Source organism: Arvicanthis niloticus, chromosome 4, assembly GCF_011762505.2.
Source record: "Arvicanthis niloticus isolate mArvNil1 chromosome 4, mArvNil1.pat.X, whole genome shotgun sequence".
Taxonomy (NCBI): Eukaryota; Metazoa; Chordata; class Mammalia; order Rodentia; family Muridae; genus Arvicanthis; species Arvicanthis niloticus.
This window is the reverse complement of record NC_047661.1, coordinates 131,775,924-131,799,539: the sequence shown is the minus strand read 5'-3', so window position 1 is coordinate 131,799,539 and position 23,616 is coordinate 131,775,924. Positions and strand designations below refer to the sequence as shown.

The following is a 23,616-nucleotide window of genomic DNA, read 5'->3' as shown; positions in this document are numbered from 1 at the left end:
GTTTAGACTGTTCACGATCATTTGTCCTCAGCCAATTTACTCATGGTAGTGGTCTCGGGCAGAAACAAATGTATCTCAGATTATTTCCTTTAATTAGTGATCCAACTAGACATTAAATATCATACCGAGGCAATACTGCAGATTCTATTCTCATCGGTATATGCCTACTCTACATGGCAACAGTCTTCCGGTTTAATCTTTGGAATTAATTTTTGCGATAGCACAGACAAGCTAAGTGTTCAGCCTGTAATTCTCTTAAATCTGATAGGATGGGGTAATGAGCAGCTGAAATATTCTAGAGCTACCTTGCAAGCTCCAGTGACCACAAGGATTAGCTCCAAGTCTAGTCTCTCTTCGAATGTGCCAGATGTATTGCATTTTATTGGCATTTTCATATCCAGGCTTATAATCCTAGTATTTGTGTGTATTGCTATTGTTCTTTGTGGTGTGTGTGTGTGTGTGTGTGTGTGTGTGTGTGTGTGTGTGATTATGATAAGAAAACTGGTCCAAGCCCTCTGGCTGTATCTGTCTGCAGTCAGCAAGCGGATGCAGCTCCCTTGGCTGGGTCTCTGCCCTGCCAATCTTTTCCTGGATTCCTGATTTCCTAGCAGATGCTCTTTTTAATCTCATCCCATGTTAATTTTAAATATTTATTCATCGAATGTTTCCAGTCTCCTGCAAACCAGGAGTTGATTTTTGTTCCATATCCGTTGTGCTCATTAAATTGTTGCCTCACGGCTGTCTCTTTCAAAGGATGGTTAGCTTAAAGAGGGCAACCAGAGTGGAAGCACTGAGCCTGACACCTTTTGAATGCATGGTGACTTTTGAATGAAGGAATGAGCCATAATAGAACATGACTGCACAGTTGTTACGCTCATGGCTATAAATGGAAGAAAAGAATCAGCAGAGAATGGATTCCCATTTTCTCATTGGTTTGCAGAGTTTCATAGAATTATCATTTTGTGAGCAATATGGTTTACCTAGTTGATCTCTTTGGAGACATTATGGTCCAGCATTCAGTTTAAACACCAAAGGCCAGCCACTTCCTTTTTCTCCTTATTTGTATCCATCCATCCATGTTCGTGTTTGGACTACTGCTTTTTTCCTTCTCTCTCTTTGCAGTGATTTGCTACATTCTTCTGTTCTCAATTCTAGTCTTAGTTCTGTTCCATTCCACCATCCCCCCTGCCTGCACAAAGCTTTTGCTATCAGCTCACTGACTTAGCATCCTATAGCCAATCCTACTTCTTGATTTGACTTGGACTTCTTTGCCTGTGTGTTTATTCTCAGAAAACGTGATGCTCAAGCTGGGCATCTGGGGAAATGCTCACGACTCAAGATTTACTTTCAAACTAAAACTCAGACAGATGGATCTTATTATGTACGTATTCGTGCAATGTTTTACTTAAAGGCATTAGCCTATATTCTGCTGAAATAGCACCTTAGTCTAAGTGACCTAAATTCACTAATTGAATATTTTAGAAAACTATAAAACCCAAACCTGCTGTATTATGGGATGGGTGTGGAGAGCTGACAAATATAGCACCATGTTCTCACGTGGACACCATTAGTCACCTTATGTTTTTTGAAATGCACAAAGGATAAGATCATGTATGACTCCTTGCAGATGGGTAAAGTGGACACAGCACATGTGTCTGAGAGCATCTATGCTCCCCACTTCCTGTCATTTTCTGTCAGCCTCTGAAGAACCTCTGTATCCCATTTGCTCCACAATACTGACTGTGAAGCTTTCAGATATAAACAGAAGCATTTTATAGCTACTACAATTTATACTGTCTATTAAAAATTGTTTTTAAACTTCTAAGTTATAGCCCTGTCATATATCCCAGGATAGCATCAAACTTACATTGACTTTCCTGCTTTTAAGTTGTAACACTTTGTTTAAGTGTATTTGCCAACAATACACACACACACACACACACACACACACAATTCATGGAGGTTTCATCTCCTTTAGTACATATGAGGAGTGAGATTGACAATTCTATTTTTAGATTTTGAAGATTTTCATACTATTTTCCATAATAAGCATACTAATATGTATTTCCTTGATTGACTATATATAAAAATTTTCTTTTTCTATAGTCTTTGTGTGTGTGTGTGTGTGTGTGTGTGTGTGTGTGTGTGTGTACATGATTGATTTTGGAATTTTTGTCATTTTATCTAGGAAGTGGCCATGTCCATCATGGTTTGGGTCTGCCCTTTCTCAATGGTTACTGTTGATGGGAAGATTTTTTGCCTGTGTTGACCATCTGTAAGTCCGAGTCTTTTTTTTTTCAGTTGTGCTAGCCATCTGTAAGTACTTCTGTGATGTATCACTCAATTTGTAAGCCATCTGTAGGTCTTCTGGAGTCTCCTCAATTCCTCAGTTCACTGAACTACTGGATGATTTAGATTTTTTTAAAATCATATTGTCTTTATTGTTCCTCATAAACTAATATTAACTCCTTGAGAGGTGTAGTTTGTATCTTTTCTTTCTCCTTCTGAGTTATACTTTAGGTTTTATTCAGTTGCTTCCTTTGCAATGGAAGAGTATTAAGTACTATAATTTTACATCTTTTTTCTTTCTTTTTTTCTTTTTTTTTCTTTTTTTTATAATTTTACATCTTAATTTTAATTTCTGTGCTTATGAAGTTCAGCAAAAAAAATGTTCTCACCTGAGTTAATGTCTTGAGAGATTTCTTCATTTTTCATTTAAGAGTTTCACATTTGTAGATTTCCTTAATCATTTTTACTTGACTTTTTGTAGCTGATAAAAGATGAGAGTCTAGTTGCATTCTTCTACAACTGATACCAGAATTTCTGAGCATTGTTTATTGAGAGAATATTTGTTCTTCAGTGTGTATTCTTGACTCCCTTGACAAAATTCTCTTTCTTAGAGATGAGGTTGAAGCTAGTGGCACAGAGTCTGTCAAGCATGTAACAGTCCCAGGTTTAAGGTTTATATTTTTCAGAACCTAGTTTAATAGGATACTTAATGGCTTTAACCTCGATTTTAGCTCACCACCCACCAGAAATAGTGGTAAGGAAAGGTTAATAGAAATAAAAGAGGATGTGGACCTGTTTAGAAGTAATTCTTTGGGGAGATTCTAATCTTTGTTGTAGGATATGAACAGTTCAGATTACATGAATCTGCACTGGTAGCTCAACCCACTAGCAAACATTGTTCATGAATCAGCAATGGCAGTTCGATCCAGAAGAAACCATGAGGCTCTGACAATCTGCCTGAGTCCTTGGAAGCAGGAAGAAGCCACCAGAACACCACCAGAAGTTCTATGGTGCATTTCTGTCTATGAACTCTTGACGAAAGATGATTAGCTAAGAAGGCAAGGTGAACTAATGCCACAGCACCCTCAGTAAAAACCAGCATCAGCAAAGCGCAATGAAGACCAATAAAGAGTGACAAGGTGAACCAATGCCACACAGCATTATCCACTGTCTGGTGGGTTATACTTATACCCTTTTCAAACATCACTTGTTCTCTCAAGCATCCACTCTAGCAAAATATCATGTGTCATTATTCCAGGCAGCTTCCAGTAAAACAACATGTGTCTGTTCTCAGCAAAACATCCTCTCCCACGTGTCTGCCACAACAAAAACATCCACTCATAGAACAGTTTTCAGAAACACATCATATAACACATCTGAGTCTTCAAAGAAACTAGAACTTTCTACTCCATAGGTTTAGTCTTAAATACTGTATACACATATACAAAAAATCACACACACACATATGTGTACATACCCATACACACATGCACATACACATACATGCACATAAAAACACATTTATGCATACATACACAACACACCTACATACACAAACTCACACACACCACATCCATCCATATATACATATACATTTATACACACATGTTAACATAGAAATACACTTATACAAACATATGCACACACAAAAACATATACATACCAACATGCTTATTCACACATACACACAGACACACGTATATACACACAAAACTACACACAGACAATATACATTAGTGTAAATATGTAAAGTTCATTTTGGAGTCTGTATTCTGTCTTGTTGTTCAGTGTCTGTTTTCCTGACAATGGTTTATTATTTGAATTAGAAGTCAGGCAACACAATATTTTCATTTTTTGTTTCACTTATGTCTAGAATTTCTTTTAGTTTAATGTTCACAGTGTCTAAATGTGGTATGGGGATTATGTGGCTTCCATGTCTTGTGTCATTACTTGACTTTGTTTAATAATATTTGAGGGCGTTATTAGTACTCAGAAGCATCTATTACATAAGAAGTGATAGAGATTGCAGATTGTGATAACAAAAATTTGATAACATATTTGAAAATGGAAGCAAAATTTACTGTTTTATTTTTTCCTTGAAATAGAATTATGTGATTATGACAGCTTGTCATAATCACAAGGTATTTTTTAGCAAGCCTTTTGGTGACCATAAGATAAAACATGTAATATACTCAGTAAAAGTAAAAATCAAATACAAAGAATCAATGTGCAGCAGAGAGAAATAATTACTGAGCCACAAAGAAAAGGCAGGAGATGACAGGAATGAGCAACCTGCAGGAAACGAAGACAGGCAAAAAATAAGAGACACTATGCCAGTGCTTAGTCCTCACCAAATAGAATTACATTAATGTACACAGTATAAATTTTCCAAACAAGTGGCATAAAGTGAAGGAAGAGGTAGAAATGGAAGACTCGATGTTATGCAGTCTTCCATTCAAAGAAGACACACCATATCAGAAAGAAAATGAATGAAAAAAAGACATCCGTACCACTGGAAATTAGAAAAGAGAAGAAATAAATAAATGCCTTCTATAAAGTAAATTGACTTCAGATCACACCTATGAATAAAATTAAACACAACAATCATGAAAGAGTCCAGACAGCAAGACTATGTCAGAGTAAATACATATATGTACCAATCAGAGGCACATCAGAGCACATAAAGCAAACAGGAGGAGAGTGAAAGAGATGTGAACTCTACAGCAACGCCAAGAGAGGGACAACAACTCATTTTCATCACTGGAGGAGCCACTGAGACAGAAGTGTCAGAAAGGAAGTACAAAGATCTTAAAATAGTATTTTCATGTGTCCATAAGCTAGCCCTAAGCTAACCACAATGACGTTTGCAAAAATATGCTTCTTCCAAAAATGCCTTCAGCTTGACGTTTTTTCCCTCTGTGTTAAAACAAATTGTGGTGCTCATAAAATATTAAGAAAATTCAGAGATAGTCTGAATTAATGGAGTACCCCTTCTTGGCCTGAAGTGTTCCTTTATTATTATTTTTTTCTGCACAAGTAAATATATTTGTTCTCTGGCAGCATGAGAGGATTTAGCATCTGGGTACACTGCTTTAACCTGACTCTGCTTTGTCCTTCACTAAATCAGCTGTACATCATTAATTCTAATAAGTAACAGACAAGAAAATATTGCACCTTGGGGTTGGAGAGATAGATCAGAGGTTAAGAACACTGGTTTCTCCTTCAGAGGTCTTGAGTTCAATTCCCAGCAACAACATTGTGGCTTACAACCATCTAAAATGAGATCTGGAGCCCTCTTCTGGCCTGCAGGCATCCATGCAGGCAGAACATTGTATACATAATAAATAAATAAACCCTAAAAAGAAAAAAGAAAAAAAAAGAAAACATTACACCTCACAAAAGCCATAAACCCCATTCATTCCAAGGAGATGCTGTTGTTGCCTTGACTTGTCACTAATGAGGGTGAGGTAACCTGTTAGCAGTTAGGTCTGCTATCTGGAGGAGCAGGACATGTGGAGGCCCCAGAACATACACATTACATACCCTGAAGTCTCTGTCTCATGCTGCAGTAGCTCTGGTTATAAACCAATTTCATCTCTAGCATCATGAAAATCCCCTTGTTGCTAAAATTCATCAAGGCTTCCCTGTAGCCTTTCTGTAATATTATACACAATCATGGTTAAACCAACTAAACATCTCTGGTTTGAGATCTCTGAGATCCACTCATGGATGAATCCATTAGAAAAACCAGAGGTTTCTTTATTATCCTTGCTTAGTATTTTTTTTCAATTCCTTTACACTAAATTTAAATCTCTCATTAAACTTAAAACTGTACATAGAAAAGGATGATGTTTATAGCTTACATAATGTATAATACATGGGTAGGTTTTGAGACATCTCTCTCCTCAAACATTCATATTGGGGATTTGGTAGCCTGATCTTGTGCAGGTTTCATACATTTCAGTCATAGCCATGTGGGTTCATAATTCAATAGTACCATAATGTTAGGCAAATACTATTTCATGGCAGATACCTACTCTTTCAGGTTCTATTAATATTTCTGTCCCTTCCCCTTTCAATGGTAACTGAGCCTTGAGTTGGATGTCAGATATAGATGTTCCACGTGGAGCTGAGCTTTCCAGAATCTTTCCAGATTCTCCTTATTATGGCCAGTTGTAGATCTGTGTACTGACCACCAAGAATTACAGAAAGAAGCTTATCTGATGAAAGCTAGAGATGCACTCATCTATAGGTGTAAAATCAAGAACTCAGGGTACAGATCATTACTGTGAACACTTAGCAGAATAATCACTAAGTTCCCTGCTCAGTCCTACGACCAAGCCAGCTAGGGATGTTCTTGGCCAAGTTAACATTAGGGTTTTTATCTTGCTGAGAGAGATTTAAATTCAGTCAGAGTGTAGCTGGTTAGTTCCATAATGTTATATTACTATTGCATCAGTGGACAGATTTTACCAGTCCAGAGGTTATTAATGCTAACAGGTTCACAACTGGGTAAGACTGTTATTGACTTTGCTTCCCTGCTGGTGTGCATAGAACATTCTGGCATGGATATTTTTTTTTCCAGTATTAAAGAAACTACAAGCTTGATTTCTTCTGGTCTTATGCCTGAGCGCTTGGGACACATATATTAGGTTCTAGATGGTAAACAAAAGCAACAGCCTGTATTATTTTAGAGCATCTATGAAATGCCATTGGGCAACAACCCATATCGCCTTTTATCTTAAATCCTAGGGTGTCTAGGAGAGACATTGTTCCCCATTATCATGTAACTGTAGTTGTACTTCTTTATATATGAATATGCATATATTTTAGGAAGCTTCTATTGCAGTGAGTTCCATACATATCTTCAAAGGTCTTTAGTTATCATTCTTCATGTTCTCTCTCTATCTGGCCTTCATTCCCCACCCTTCTTAACTCTTCATGTTCCATTATTCTGCTTTCCTCATTCATACCGTTCGTAGTCTATTTCAATTATCTTGAATCCACCTGCATGGCCCCTTGATGGTTTCCTACCTTCTTCTGTACTCTACTTTAAACACACACACACATATCTGAAGACTCAAATTCAGAGTTATATGAGGCACATGTGAGGCAGAACATGTTTCATTGGTACTTCTGTGTCTAGCCTCATACCTGAAGCTGGTTGTTAGTGGTCCAGTATAATTGCTCTGTTACATACTCTATTTAATAATGTTCCTTATCATTATAATATTATTGATGCATGAAGTTTGGCATCCTTTCCACATGTCTAATCTTTCTCTTATAATAATATTAAAACATCAATTTTTTTTTAAAAAAAACCAATTCAGTAAGTTTTTAACATCAATCCATGTACAATAATCTTTAATGTTTTGAGTCCTATAGAGAACTGTCAGTTTTCCAACATATATATATATATATATATATATATATATATATATATATATGAAAATGAAATATTTATATTTCATTTTCAACATCTAGTTATTTTAGAATGAAGTAAGGATAGTCCGGATAAGAGGGAGCAGCAACACTGGATTCCGTATAGTTCTTCAAGTCTGCTTAATTTCTCTTTTAGATGAAAATCAAGTCATCTGAACTCAAATTATGAAGTCCTTTTCTGCTAGGCAATGTGGACCTGGGTGACTCAGTGGAAAGCTTCTCCTCTAGCATCCATTAGTCAATGCTTTGCACAGAGGCTGGAACAACCTACTTCAGTACAATTTTCCTTCTTCTGCCAGAATGGAACTCTGGGTTAAGGAAAGCAATCCCAGTTGTGAAGAATTTTGCATATCCACCATCTATTTATTTTGGGTAAGGTCGTTTACAGGAATATCCATTTAGCAAAAGAAAGAGACATGTTGCTTCACTCAACACATTTGTGACTCTTTTGCTCTTAAATTGTCTTTCTAACTTTATGAATTTTCATCTTCTTTCTGAACCATTGAAAGCTGTGGCCTTCAGTGACTGAAGTTGTAGGTTTCTACTGCATCTCTTACAGGGTGAGAGTGTCCACAAACTCCCTTCTCATCCATGTAGTTGCAATTACCCATGAAAAAAAGCACTTATCAGGTCATTGCTTGTAGTTGTGTTTGGAAGTTATAAAACTTTCCAGTGTTTATAAAATGGATACTTTTGTTTTAACAGTTTCACATTCTTTTACACTAGTTGTATGAATCTCATGATGGCATTATCATTCAGTGTGCTATTCTGCTGAAATTTTTGTAAATCTTTGCACATAATTACATGTAATATTTAGAAAACTACACTTACTGCATTTCAAACCCAATTCTATTTCTCTCAAATGCTTTGCATCTTTAAAGCCTCATTAAATTATAGCTTCTTCCAGAAATTCTAACTGTAACTCGAGATCTTCTTTGGAATTGCAAATAAGCTATTCTTCTGTTCAGTTTTAGCAGATTCCTTCAGTATTCTTCTCACAACATATGCAAACATTTCCTTCTTTAACCATTAAAGTGTCTATACCATTTCTAGTGGAGAGAAGATGGCTTTGCTCATCCATATTCCACTGTAGAGGAAATGATACATGCAGCCTGGCACTGAGCATATCAGACCTGCCTTACCTATAATGCTTCAGATGACAGCTTTTCTTTGAAACTAATAATTGTGTAAGATTTTTTCTAAGCTGTGATGCTTCTTGTGGTGCTATTTTCTTTGGTGTTTATTTTATTTTCATCATCATTAATTTTGTAGACTCTTGTAAGATACTTATTTTTCATGTATACCCATAGACAAAAAAAAATGTCTCACAGAATTTCTGTTAATGACAGGAAAATTGTTTGTGCATGTGTTTGGAATGGACTCTGTAGTTTAACTTAAGTCTGTTTCTGGGTTGTGTTCCATAGAAGAGAACCAAATGTCACTGCTATCAAATTAAGCCTTTTATTTGAAGTTCTGATAGAAATACTGTCAGCATTTTAATGCAAATCTAATCAGAACATCTGTTATTTCTCCTTCCCTTCCTTTATGTACACAGAAATAGCATTTGTAAAGTATTTGGAGCTGAGTTTTCCTCTCCATGATGATAAAGAAACAACTCTCACTGACCCACTCATGGTTACAACTTTCAAAAATATTTGATTATGTTCATTCTTAAGACATAGAGATGATGCTCATTCTCTGTTTTTCTGGGGACTTACTGTCTTTATTACTGTTTGGGTTTGCTCTGCTGCTTCTAGTACTTTGATATTTAAATATATGAGATGTTCTCTATGAACACTGTATGGTGGTCTGAATGAGAATGGAGTCCAATGGCTCACATAGTTGAATCCTTAGTCATTAGGGAGTAACACAATGTGAGAAGGATTAGGAGGCTTGGCCTTACTGGAAGTCCTGTATCATTTGGAAGAGCTTTTAGGTTTCAAAAGCACATGGTAGGCCCAGTGTCGACATCTCTGTTTGTGGATCAGGTGGTAGCTCTTAACTACTTCTCCAGCACCATGCTTGCTGTGTCTGCCTCCGTGTTCTTCATCATGGTGGTAATGTAAGAAGCCTATAAAACTGTAATCAAGCCCTAATAAAATTTTTCTGTTGAATGAGTTGCCTTGAGCATGACATCTCCTCACAGCAAGAGAATACTAACTAAGAGAGAAGTTGCTACCAGGTGAAGGATATTTATATGAGAGGCCCGACCATGCTATTTTTTTTTTTTTTTTTTTTTTTGGAGAAATATGGAAGGCTTTGAAACTTTGGAATAGAATATTGGTTGGAACTTAATGAGATATCCTGGTAGAGCCTAGAGGAGAGTGGAGAGTGCACTGGGGCAGCTTTAGACATTTCAGATTGGAAAAACAGAGCTTAACTCATTGCAGAGGGATGAATATAATTAAGTGGCCTACAGATAATTTTTGTGATGTTTTGGTGAACATTGTGGCTGCTTTTTGCCTTTGTCCTAAAAATCTTTCTGAGGCTGAAATGAAGAAATTTGGATTAATGACATTGATAGAGGATATTTCAAGATATCCTAATATTGGCTGTTTCCTGTGGTTATTAGTGGTAACTGTTATGGAGATCTGGTAAGGAAACAACAAAGTGAGACAGATGGAAAGTATACGGTTTAAAGAGAAAAGTGGCACTGGGAAGTGTAAGGGAGGTGAGTACAAGGCTCGAGGAGATGAAGGGTTTAAAGAAAAGCCATACACTAAGTGGAATAAAGGGAGTAATGGCCTCAGGCAAAGACCCCACCAAGTTAAGCTTCCAATTTGCACAAAGGAATCCAGGGAAAGATTAAGCAATGAAAGAAAGTATAAAAAAAGAAAACAAAAACAAAAAATAAAACAAAACAAGAACAAACCTGACACAGGTGAAGCTGAACCACAGATGTAACTGAACTGGGAGGGAGCAGCAGGAGAGAGATCCTACAACCTCTTCTTGTATCTTTGACTGAATTCTGAACCATGTGGCCCAAGCTTCTAAGTTCTGCTGCAGACTCCTTTGACGCTCGATATGGAGATGACAAATTGAGAGTTTGTCCTGCTGGGCTTTGGTTCTCTTTGGTCCATTATTTTCTCATGATGTTCCCTTTCTTGTTTTTGAAATGTTAATGTATATTCTGTGCCATTGGATGTTAGAAGTATATACTCTGTCTTCTGATTTTGATTTTGCAGGGTGTTAGTGTTTAGAATCTGCTGTGAGTCTCATAAAAAGTCCTTGAAATTTGTCTTTTTAAAAAGTCTTTTTCATTCATTCATTCATTCATTCATTCACTCATTCACTTTATAACAGGTCACAGGTCCCCTCTTAGTTCCATTCCCTTCCCCCATTACTCCCTCTCCTGAGAAGGGGAAGCCTCCCTTTGGTACCAATTCACCCTGGGACATCAAATTTGTTTTTCTAATCAGTATTGAAACTGTGAAAGATTCTAAAGACTTTAGATGTTGAGGGTTTATCCTTACTCAGGTACCTGCCTGCAGATTCTGTTCCCCTAACTGGGCTGCCTTGTATAGCCTCAGTGGGAGATGTGCCTAGCCCTTGCAGTGACTTGAGGTCTACCTAGTGGGAGACATACCCTTACTCAGAGGTGAAGAGGCAGGTGAATAAGAGGAGGGGCGATGTGGGAGATTTGAGGAAGGGGGTGGCTGAGATTGGGATGTAAAGGGAACAAAGAAATTAATTAATGGACAAAAAGAACCTGGATTGAATGCATTTTTGCTTTATGATATGGTTACAAGCCTATAGGGACAAGGGAATGGAATGTAGTGGTTTGAATAAAAGTGGCTACCACAGGTTCATATATTTGAATGAGTAGTTATCATGGAGTGGCACTAGTTGAGAATGATTAGGAGCTCTGGCCTGGTTAGGCTTGAGGTTTCAAATCCCATGCCAAGTTCAATCTTCCTCTTTGTGCCTATCAATTAGGATTTAGCTTTCAACTACTTCTCCAGCACCATGACTGCCTTGCCTGGCACCATGTCTTCTGCTGTGATACTAATGAATTCAGCTTCTGAAAGTGTAAGCAAGCCTCAAATGGAATGTTTTCTCTCATACCAGTTGTCCTGGTAGTGACATCTTTTCACAGCAAGAGAACAGTGACTAAGACACTCTATACACCAGGTCACCCATTCATTGCCCATGTTGGAGCAGAGAGAGGGATTCTTTCAGTTAAGTCACAACACTTGTGTTCAGTTGGTGATTTATTAGCTTGTGTTTCCTGAAGCAGTAAACACAGTCAAGCTCCTGGGCATGCCAAGGGCCTTTGTAAACACTACCACTTTGGTTTGGATGTGTGGGCATGGGGGGACAGAGAACTGACTATTTGATCCCTAATGTTACTGACATTCTTTTGAATGTGTATATTGAGATTCCTTTCAAGGAAAACAACCGTTTATATGGAGTTTCTCTTCCATGTAGCTATTATTTTAATTTTAAATTTACTTTGTTTTCTCATATGTCCTACTGACAGATACAGGGTCCTTTTGGATAGTTTTTGGCATATTCTCCAAATGTTAAAAGAATCACAATAAGGGTTTATTTTTTTGTTTTTGATTTAGCAGAAAAATTCACATCTCTAAGAATATCATTGTTTCCTTGATTTTTAGTAGTTTAGTCCTTCCATAATATGTTGTGGCAGGAATAAGAGACGATTGACCTCAATATTCACCAATGAACCTGTTTAGCTAGCAAAACCTACCTCACACTGACTTCCATAAACACAATAAATCTGAAAGATAAATATTATTGATATTTTTGTAACAAATATCATCAAAACAGCTAAAACCACCCAACCTGTTGTATAAGTGTTACAATCAGAACATTAGATTCTGAAGGTCATAGGTCTTTCTTCTAAAACATCACTTGTAGGAAGAAGTTTAAACAAATAATAGTGTATTGCCATAGACCCTGCAATAATACTTTGTTTCATGCTGTGTCAAATGACTATCTTTGTGATATATAAAACAACATGGCATAGCTGTCATAGTATCATTAAACAATGTTTATAATGTCACCATAAAAATCACCCTTGATAATTTCAGCAATAATGACAAGGGTTAACTCTTAAAGTATTATATTGTGTGGGGATGATACTAGAGTATGTAAAGCCCATCTATTTCATATAAAATAGGTAATACATATATCTAAATATTCTCAAGAGCCATTGCTTTCCCTGGATTGAACTGTCATCTGCTCTAATAACATGAAAATCTGATTTCACTTCAGTGTCAGAAACAAAACCATGCTTAGATATTCTGACAAGCTATGATTTTATTTTCAGCATTATTCTTGATTGTTCAAAATTTGATACCAGTATCAACTATTGCTTTGCAAGACAACAAGTGCAGTGAGCTAATCATTAACGTCATGTAACATAAAGTAGGAATGAGGTGACTAAGTCATAATACAAACTCTGCTCCTGCATATAACTCAGAAACCTATCTCCATCACAAATTTTATAGTACATATCTATTAATGTGTTTTTATTGGCATTTTTGTGCTTGTGAATCGTATTTTAAATAGTGTTCTGCCTACATAAAATATTGGAAAAGATTAACTTTACATGTGTACAGATGTGTATAGATACACAGGCACATGTAACTTATTATTGAACATTGTTTAGTTATAGTCTATCTGATTGATTTGTGGAGATTTTGCTATGCATTACTTTTCATTCCACTAAATAATGAGCCTCATTCTTCTCTGACCTGATTCTGTTCATGAAAAGCCAATGTCTTTGTTCTCTGACCAGTGGTCCTGTTCATTGTATTAAACACACCCAACAGTGTTCATGTTTATATCTTATTTAATAAACATCCAGAATCCTCTCATGACAGGGAGCACATCATGTGGGTTTAATGGTCTAGCCTTAGGTTTCTGAAAGACAATCTCCATCTCCTCCTTGGAGTATTTTGCTGTACAGAAAAAGGATTTCCCAGTAAAACAAGGAAATATTGCAATACAACTCCATTTAAAAAAAAAAAAAAACCCTCACAAAGATCAAGTACCACTCTGTGGCTAGTTTAGACAAATGGGGAAATTAATTGTCAGGCATCAGCTTTTTAAATCTGTGGATAATCTCCCTTTCATATTTTCCCCAAAATCCACAAAAATAATCATTTAAACATTCAAGCATCTCATCTAGAATTTTTATGACACTTGGAATATATTGGTTTTCATGATAAAATTATTCTTGGCATTCTATTCATTCTATTTCATCCAATTTGCATATGTGACACATGTGAGGGCATGTATGCCTACATGCACACACAAACACAGACACAGGCAAACAGACACACAGACATATATAGAGACTTACAGACACACAGAAACACACATACATGATCTCTCTGTCTCTCTCTGTCTCTGTGTCTCTTCATCTCTGTCTCTCTATCTGTCTCTGTCTCTATCTCTGTCTCTCTGTCTCTGTCTCTCTCTGTCTCTGTCTCTCTCTGTCTCTCTCTCTGTCTCTCTCTCTCTCTCTCTCTCTCTCTCTCTCTCTCTCTCTCTCTCTCTCTCTCACACACACACACACACACACACACAATTTAGTGATGCTATGGCTTTGTCCATACCCAATGAACTCTGTTTATTAACACAGAGACACTTGCATATGTCTACTATTCATGCCCAGAGCTATTGTATCCACAAGAATCATGAAGCAGAGTCAGCCTAGATGTTCATTAACTAAGGATGAACAAAGAAAATGTAGTTAATATATACATTGAAGAATTTTATAAAGCTGTAAAGAAAAATGAAATTAGCAGGAATATAAATGAAACTGTAAAATACTAGCCACCAGATAACCCAGGAAAGACAAACACCTCATATTCTCTGTCCTGTGTGAATTCTAGCTTCAGAAATTGAGATATGATATTAAATTAAAGCGAATGTCTGCAGAACCCAAGAATCTGGAGGAGGCCATAGTGTAAAAAGATATTGAAGGAGGTTGAGATGGTTTAGCACATACTCTTTGTAGCTACAGACCCTTCTAGATACACAGTGATCTACCTGCAAGCAATACTGGTAGAGTAATGACACATATGTTATGAGAGAAAACAACCACTTTCTAAAGTTGAATTTAAGGCCCGCTCCATGAGATGAAATCCATACCAGACAGGAACCCAAGACTGGATAGGCCAAGGGCCTTGGGGAAAATTTACTACTATTCTGCTAAAGGAACTTAGCAACAATACAACCACTAAAGATCTACTGATATGCCCTATTGTTCAATGCCTTGCCCTCACCAGAAAAGCTTCTCACTACATTAGATTGTAGTATCACAGAGAATCACAATGAACAATTGCAAAGGAAAAGAGACCTTGACACACTCAGCCCTTAATAAAATAACTTCATCATAATCTTACTTTCAGAGCTCAGGGAAGTATTTCAAGGGGATGTAAGTATATTTTAAGACTCAGAAGTTGTAGATGAACCAGAGAAACAATGTTTCTTTTTCACAATGTACTAATGCACACATGAACTCACTGACACCCTAGCAGCACACACAAGTCCTGCACAGGTTCAAACATGTAAGGTCCCAACACTGAAAAGAGGGAATGGAGAAACACAAAGTCACGCCCAAACTAAAAGGCTATTTGCAACTAATACCTTCTAGGAAAGGAAAATTAAGGGTTTTCTCCTGTAAATATCTCTAAATATATTCTAGAACAGGTTTCAAGTCAAACAGTAATCGACAACATAAAATGAAAACCAATTTTTTTGGTGTACTTTTTGTTTTCATTTTGTATTTTTGTCTTATTAACTTTTTTGTTAGTTTGCTTTGAATTTTGTTGTTTTTTCTCTGAGAGAGAGAGAGAGAGAGAGAGAGAGAGAGAGAGAGAGAGAGAACATGAAGTTGGGTAGTTAGGGAGATTGGAAGGATCTGGGAACCATTGGGAGATAGAAAAGAATATTATAAGAGTTTATACTATGAAAACATTTCAATAAAAGGTAAATTACACTAAGAAAATAGAGGGTCAAATACTTAGTATGAAAATGTTTAAGCAGGCATGGGATGGGTGGTAGCCAAAAGAATAACCCAAAGGTGAAATGTATTAAAAAAATTATATGGAAACATATGAATTTGCTAACACACACACACACACACACACACACACACACACACACACACACTAGCACAAACATGTAGAACTGAGAACTACAAGAGTAGATGACCAAAAACAAAATCAATAGAAGAAAAGAAGAAGAAGAAAAAGCCAATGATATTTCTTACAAGGCAAGAAAAAGTAAACTTAGCTGTACATGCATACATTAATACAAAGTTAACAAACACAGTCTTTACCCTCAAAATTAAGCTGTTGAAATTTGCACAAGACAATATACAGCTTATGTAAAGTTCACAATATGGAGATTGTATGCATTTGTGTGTGTGTGAGTGTGTGTGTGTGGGGGGGTGTGTATTTGTGTGCTCACTCATGTGTGAAGTGCTAAATATTTAAAGAACTTCTGGAATTAAATGACCATGAACTATCGTGTTTTAAGCAGAGGAAGACCAATCTGGATTAACGTAGACATAAGTAGCAAAGAAGAATTAAGTAGAATCTGAGTCATTGCCATTCTGAGGCTGGTTCATGAGGAGGCACAATTCAGGTCGATGAGATTATGGAAAATGAACTCATGGTAGAGGCCTTTGGAGCAGCTGAGTTATCCATGGGTAAATGGAGACCAAGGCTGAATCTCTAATGCTCCAGTCTCAATGGCTGGGGTTTGCAGGTGATCTCAAGAGATGAGAGCCTGGGTTGTGGCAATTTATCTGTTATTATAGCAGATCTATCTAAAGCTGTTTGTGTGACCTGGAGATGTTGCCACACCACACACTGAGCTGCTGAAGAAACAGAAGCAGTATTCATCTGACATTCAAGTTTAAATACACTTGCCCTTCAGGAAATGTATTTCATAAGTGCTGAAAACGAGAATAACCTAGCTTTTAAAATATGAGGGTCACACAAATACAAATATTCAAAACTTAATCATGATTACTATATTATTGCCAATGTTCATCTTTTTTTTTTAACCCTAATTCTGGTCACTGATAAATTAGAACAAGTGAAGAAAATAAAATCTCAATATTATTACTGAAGAAGAAAAACAGCAACATTGAATTTTTAACAAAAGCATATTTGTGACATTGTTTGGACTTAATACAAAACAGAACAGTTTATCACAAAAGATAAAAATTAAAATAATTCCATGGTACATGTGTTGATTTGAACAGAAATGATAACTTGAGTGTGGGATGGAGGTGAGCACCCCAGAGCTCCCAGAATGGCACATAGAAATCTCAGATAAAATTTTCTTATTTTTCTTTTCTAATTAAACAAATGGCAAATTGGTTGCAATCATTGTCATTATCTACTGCTTAAATAGTATATTTTTATGTCACAGTGTGTTTTTCCACTCTTAATCCCATGCAAACCCCCACATCTACTGTCAGGGCTTCATGAAGCACACCACACTATCTGAGTATGGATGGCATTTGTTTTCTAGTATCTCTACATTCTGAGATTTTATTTCACGTGGTCATATAGGTTGCTAAAGTGTTTGCAGCAGTCCTGGTCATGACATGATATAAAGTGATCCCTTTAATGGAACAAAAATTTCAATTCCTAGGAAACAAACAACTTTACTGAAATAGCAACAGTACATTGCTTTCAGTATCCTTTATCCTTTTTCAAAAGTGAGCAATTGCATCACCTTTGTAATAAGTTTAAGACCAGGCCCTCAGAAGGCTTACTAAGAGTTCTTGCTACTTTTACAGAGGACCTGACTTCAGTTCCTGGCATGCATGTCATTCCATTGTGTGCTTCATACTATTTACAGCATCCAAAAAGAGATTTTATCGACATACTAAACTTTAGAGATTAAGTTGCAGAACTACCCAGCAAGTGAATGAAATCTTCAGAAATTCCCAATATACCCAACAAGTCTATTTTCCCTAGACACTAAAGCTCTACAACAGGAGAATTCCAACAGGTTTTCACACCCACCACAGCTGATGTGGTTGTGTCACTTAATTCAGTTCATATCATGTCATCCCTGAGTGCTCCTTTGGTCACTTGGTGTTTTTCTATATGCACATACAAAATGTCAAGAACATTCACTGGGAAAGATCCAGGAAACAAGAGAGTCTGAGAAAATCTTCCTTCATATAGAGTAGAGTTGAAATTGTCAGCAGCATATCACCTAATATGTATAATGTTCCTTCTGGCTAGAGACACCAAAAACAAAGCCTTGTTGACCAAACATCTTAGATCACTATGCTCTTTGTAGAAAATATTTACAGGTTTTTCACTAGTAATAATTCACATGTGTTGAATAAATAAGGTCATTTTTTAATTCAATATCAACCTTTAGAAAAACCTTCTAGAACAATTTTACATAATAGGTAGACATCAAGGAAGGTTAAATAGAATCATGTATTACAAGCATGATTACAAGAATATTTTTCATTTAAACGTGATCAGCTTTTTTTCAACATCTGTACCATGATACAGAGAATAAAGCTAGCTGGAAAGGTCTTTGGAGCTTAATTATCAAAGAAACCATTTGGTAGTTTAGTTAGTTTAAAAAAAAAAACAGTTATAGGTCTCAATAGAATTACAAAACGTTAAGTGTGTAAAAATTCTCTGTGCAGCCCTCAAGAGTGGTGAAGACCAAGATGCCACCGGAAACTGGAGAATCTGTTTTGTGGAATTGAATTGCTCTGATTTCAAGTCATATTGCATTAACTTTACTGGAGTCCAATCAAATTGAATTGCCATAGACATATGCTCCTAAATTCTATTTCTTCCATCTTAAGCCAAGATATGTCTTGTCAGTGACTGAAGGCACTTAGAAGCACCAAAAGCAGATTGGTAATAGAGGTGGACAATGGCTTTCCTTTGTCCTTCCTTCCTTGTCTCTTGGGTAAAATCTTTCTGACCTGTTTTGTCCTGTGAAAAATAATTAAAAATAGTTTACTCTCTGCAGATGTCACTATATTTGAGGAAAAGCCTTGAATACCCTGTGTATGTCTCACAGGAGGGTGGTTGGTGTATGATGGAGGGCTGCCAATCACCATGGAGCTCTTAGGGAGCCAAATTAGACACGTTTTCTATATCTAAATGGGGATAATGCTACAGCTGCCAAAATTGTACTCACTTGTGACCTAAATATCCAGGAGAGAGAGAGACACTGCCATTAAAAGCATTGTCATCTCCTCTCTGTGATTCAGTAGTAAAAGCTCGGCTCACAGTTGCCAGCTACTGTCCTTTTAATCATCATAAGTGTGTGCCCTGTGTCTGGGCAGCCTAAATGGGCCTGGCATACTCACAGCGATTGCAATGTTCTCTCACCAATAACTTAACTGAGACGAAGAGATAAAGATGCTGGCAGGCAGCTCTCCATCAGAATGTCAACCATAAATTAGGCCCCACATGCAGCACAGGGCACAGAGCTATCTTTACAGGCCTTAAGAGCTGAACAATAAAGGGATCTTTACTTTAAGTGGTTGTTTCTCTGCAAAGGTATTTCATGACAGCAAAGAAGAAAGTCTATGTTGAAGATGCAGCTGACCTTGTCCTGAGTTCCTGCACTGGGGTTGGCTGAGAGACAGATAGACCAACCTCATCTTTTCACTGTTGATATTTCTAGACTGGCTATACTGTCTATATTGTTTTTCCTCATCTTTACCCCCAAATAGGACTATCTTATAAAATATAATTTTCGGCTCAATAGGAAAATTTCTAGTGACTCTGACTGGATGGATGCATAATTCTCTATATAAACCTAGAAGGAGAATTATTTTCGGTGACAACAGCAGTAGGTTTCCTTCTTAAGACAGTGAGCTGGAAATATCCTTGCTTAAACATATTTTTTTTTTAGTTATTTCATTATCTTATTTAATTAAGTTGGTTAATATCGCATGATTCCAAAAATGTTTCATGTTCCAGACCAAAGCCCATCAGTTATGTGTCAGTCATCTTATCATTGGTAGGTTCCCATTTGTTGATCTTATTTAATTTCCAGTGAAAAAATGATGTCTAGACTTGTGGGTTTAGAAGGTAATTAGAAAAAAAAATGCATGCATCAAAACGAGCATGTTCACTTTAATATCGAGTCTTCATGAAATACATGTATCTATTTTACGAGACTACCAAGAGATATTTTTCTTAAAGTAAATAAAGGTCTACACAGCCAGATACATGGCACAGTGTTAAACATGCTTTGGTTCAGCTCCCACTAAACTGTAGCAGGACAGAAATACTATGGGAAAAAAAAAAAAAAGAAAGAAAGAACCAAATTGCTAAGTAGGGCCAGATCCATAATTAGCGTGATACATTTTTTTACAAACATCCCCGTAATTTTTATACTATTAACACCCTGCTTTTTCCTTCTGAACTTTTAAATAATTGTGTGTATGTGTGTGTGTGTGTGTGTGTGTGTGCATGTGTGTGTAGCATATATATGTACATGTGCATTTGCATGTGAGTGTGTGTTTGCTGTACACACGTGTAGAAGCTGTAAGTATAGGTCACATGTCTTCACTTTATTATTTTGTCAGAACAGTCTCTTTCTAGAACTCGTGAGTCATTGTTTCAGATAGATTAACAATTTCACAAGTCCCCGGGATCTGCTTGTCTCTCTGCCATGCAACCTCCCATCCCACAATGCCACGGTTACAAAAATACTGCAGTGCCTCACTTTCGTGTGAGGGCTGGTGGTTTTTACTGAGGTACTCACACTTTACTACTTTAGCATCTCCCATGCCTTACTATTACCTCTGTTGGAATAAATGCACTAGAGCATAGGGCATCAAAATCCTCATTGGTAGTCAGCACCAGGTGATACAGATAGACACATATGCACTGACTTGTGGTGCTTACAAGCAAATAAGACCCCACATCTAATAAGCATATCGCATCCCTCAGGAAAGCCACTGTTAATGATATGTTTTGTATTATCCCATTACTATAAAAAAACTCATTTGAGCTGAATGCTGGCAAGCACAATAAGCTGAATATAGAGTAGGCTCAAACAACTATCCAGATTCTGTCCACAGGGAGCAAAGGGTGAGAACGGTTATATCAAGAAGGAGATGCTGGGCAGTAGTGGCACACGCCTTTAATCCTAGCACTTGGGAGGCAGAGGCAGGCGGATTTCTGAGTTTGAGGCCAGTCTGGTCTACAGAGTGAGTTCCAGGACAGCCAGGGCTACACAGAGAAACCCTGTCTCGAAAAAACCAAAACCAAAACCAAAACCAAAAAGCAAACAAACAAACAAACAAACAAAAAAACAAAAACAAAGAAAAAAAAAAGGAGAGCAGTCACCTGAGACATGACTCTTAATTGGTAAGCAGAATCCTGCACCTAAATTACAGTCAAATGCAGAATAGTGTGTGTATTCTTTGTGTGTATAACTTTGCCCTGCTTCCAGGATTCCCTACACTGACTAAACTCTACTAAGTATCAAGTACAAGAACATAAAAAAAATGTTTTGGAGAGGAAGTGCTGGCTCTATGCATCAAGGTAAAATGACTTGAAAGCAACTTTTCTGAGTTGCAAGAGAACTCAGATGACAAAGAGGTCACATGTCCTGCAGGGACTGCATTGTGGATACTGGTCTCAGCACAGCAGCAAAGGCTGAGCATCCCATAAGAGAGGGCTATCCAAGCTGAGCAAACCACATGGAGACATCCTAGTCAGGACCTGGCCATTGCAGGACAAGCTCTCTCTTATCATCTGCTTCCTTGACTCAGATGCCACTTGGAGGGAGGGAGGACATAATGTCAAATGGATATAGCAAGTGACAAGTCCTGCGGAGATTTCTTTCTCTCCCAAATGATCTCAAACTTATAAAAATGTCTGAGTGTTTAAGAAGTTGATCTTCAACAAAGAAAGTAACTGTTACAAAGTGATTTTTTTTTTGTTTCTGAAAAACTGATTTCAAAGGATTTCTGTTGTGTTTCTTAGCCTCTTCTGGAATTTCTGACCAACAGAAACTCAAAGAAAAATTCTACAGCTTGATAGCACCTCTCTTAACTAGAGAAAACTCAAGTCCCCATATGTTGTTGAAGGTGACTGAAGATACACGCCGTCAATAGCATAAGTAAGTATATATTTCTATCCACTCATGAGGTAAGTACTCACCTGTGTCCACCACAGTCCTACTATGTGTCAGTCATGGCATTTTATACTTCCACAGCCCTATTATGTGTTGACCATGGTATTTCATTCTTTTTGTTGCTATTTAAAGAGTTCACTCCTGCACATTAGGCATGGTGATACATGCTTACAATACCTGCACTCTTAATGCAGAGGCAAGCTTTTGAGATTTTAAAGCTAGCTTAGTCAACAAAGAGATTTCAAAGCAGAAAAGGTATATAGAGATACCTTGTGTCAAAACAAAATAAAGATTAAGTTATTGTTTCCTTTTTACCATTTTATACTCTATTTTTGGTTTTTAATTGAGTCAATACTATGAAAGAACTCTGGTGTTCTGATTGCATATAGACAGGTTTCCTTGCAGTGCATCCTGTGTCCTGGTTATTAAATAAACATAGAGGTTCCGAAGAAGAAAGTCCTGGCCTCGAAGAAGCCTCTACTCTAAATTACAAGCCCTAATAATTGCAAGTATATAACTTAACACACACACACACACACACACACACACACACACACACACACACACACACACTCACTCACACACTCACACTCACACACACTCACACACACCCTAGAATAAGAGATGAGTGACCACCAAACCTCAAGTTCTATTAGATCTTTTTTTGTTTTCATTGCTATTTTGTACTTTTAACTGATTAATCACTTGAAATCCTTGCATTTTTCCTGTATCTTTATGGTTTTGAGTATATTCTAGCTTTCACAACTTCTTATTTTAAGAATGAAGTTCTTGGATGCCAAAACATCTTTCAAAGGATCTTGTAGCACAACGCTAGCATGCCCGATTCCACAACACCTTTCAAACAGCAATCATGCCCATTCTAAAAAACAACTGTAGATGAACCAGTTTATATAAATTAACCGGTGATTTAATGGTAATTGAAAAGTGTTCTATTTTTTAAATATACATACCTGCGTTCTAATTCTGGTTCTTCTGAGATATCAAACATGGCACATTTGAAGATGGGACTTGCTGTAGAGCCATTCCTTGGCTTCCTTCACAGTCTACTTATAGAAATTTGGGTGGCCTTAACTTCCCCCATCTGTGGTAACTTGTTATGAAATATAAAAATAATATAGCAATCATCTTCATTCAATCATAGTAAATGGTTGTATGAAGCTGTTTTCTCCACACAATTGCTGTCTTTATTCTAAATGCAGGTGCATGCATGATGGATGATTAAGTTGAGGCTTTGAAGAGACTAAAACTAATAAAAGATAATCATCATCATTATCACCACCAGCACCAGCACCATTACCAAACCACCATCAGTATCATTACCACCATCACCATCATCATCATCATCAAATCATCACTATCATCTTCAAATCACTTCATTACCACCTCCGCCACCATCATCACCACCATCACCACCAAAAATATCATTATCACAATCACCATCATTATCACCACCAAGATCACCACCATCACAATCACAATCATCATCATAACTACCATCACCACTACCAGTATCTGCACCACCACAGTTATTTGTTATTGTATCTGGAGCCCAATGGCAAGTAAACATTGCTGATTATATATTGAATATTCTTATATGCTGTCTTTATCTTTACCTGGAGTTTCTCAATAGAATCTTAGTATATTCCTTAGTTCTCCTTTAAACTTCTAGAGCTTCTTTCTTTAAGCAGCTAACAAGTGTATATGTTAAAATTGGTAACATACTTTCTGAAT

At 36.9% G+C, this 23,616-nt stretch overlaps 1 long non-coding RNA gene across 2 annotated transcripts in view; it reads left to right on the top strand.

The window, feature by feature from the left end:
* The window catches only part of LOC143442164 (uncharacterized), a 79,457-nt gene that overhangs the window by 52,299 nt on the left and 3,542 nt on the right, over positions 1-23,616 (top strand). For both annotated transcript variants that reach the window (XR_013110185.1, XR_013110184.1), the window contains exon 4: positions 21,714-21,849. This is a non-coding gene — a long non-coding RNA (uncharacterized LOC143442164). The remainder of the gene's footprint in view (positions 1-21,713; positions 21,850-23,616) is intronic.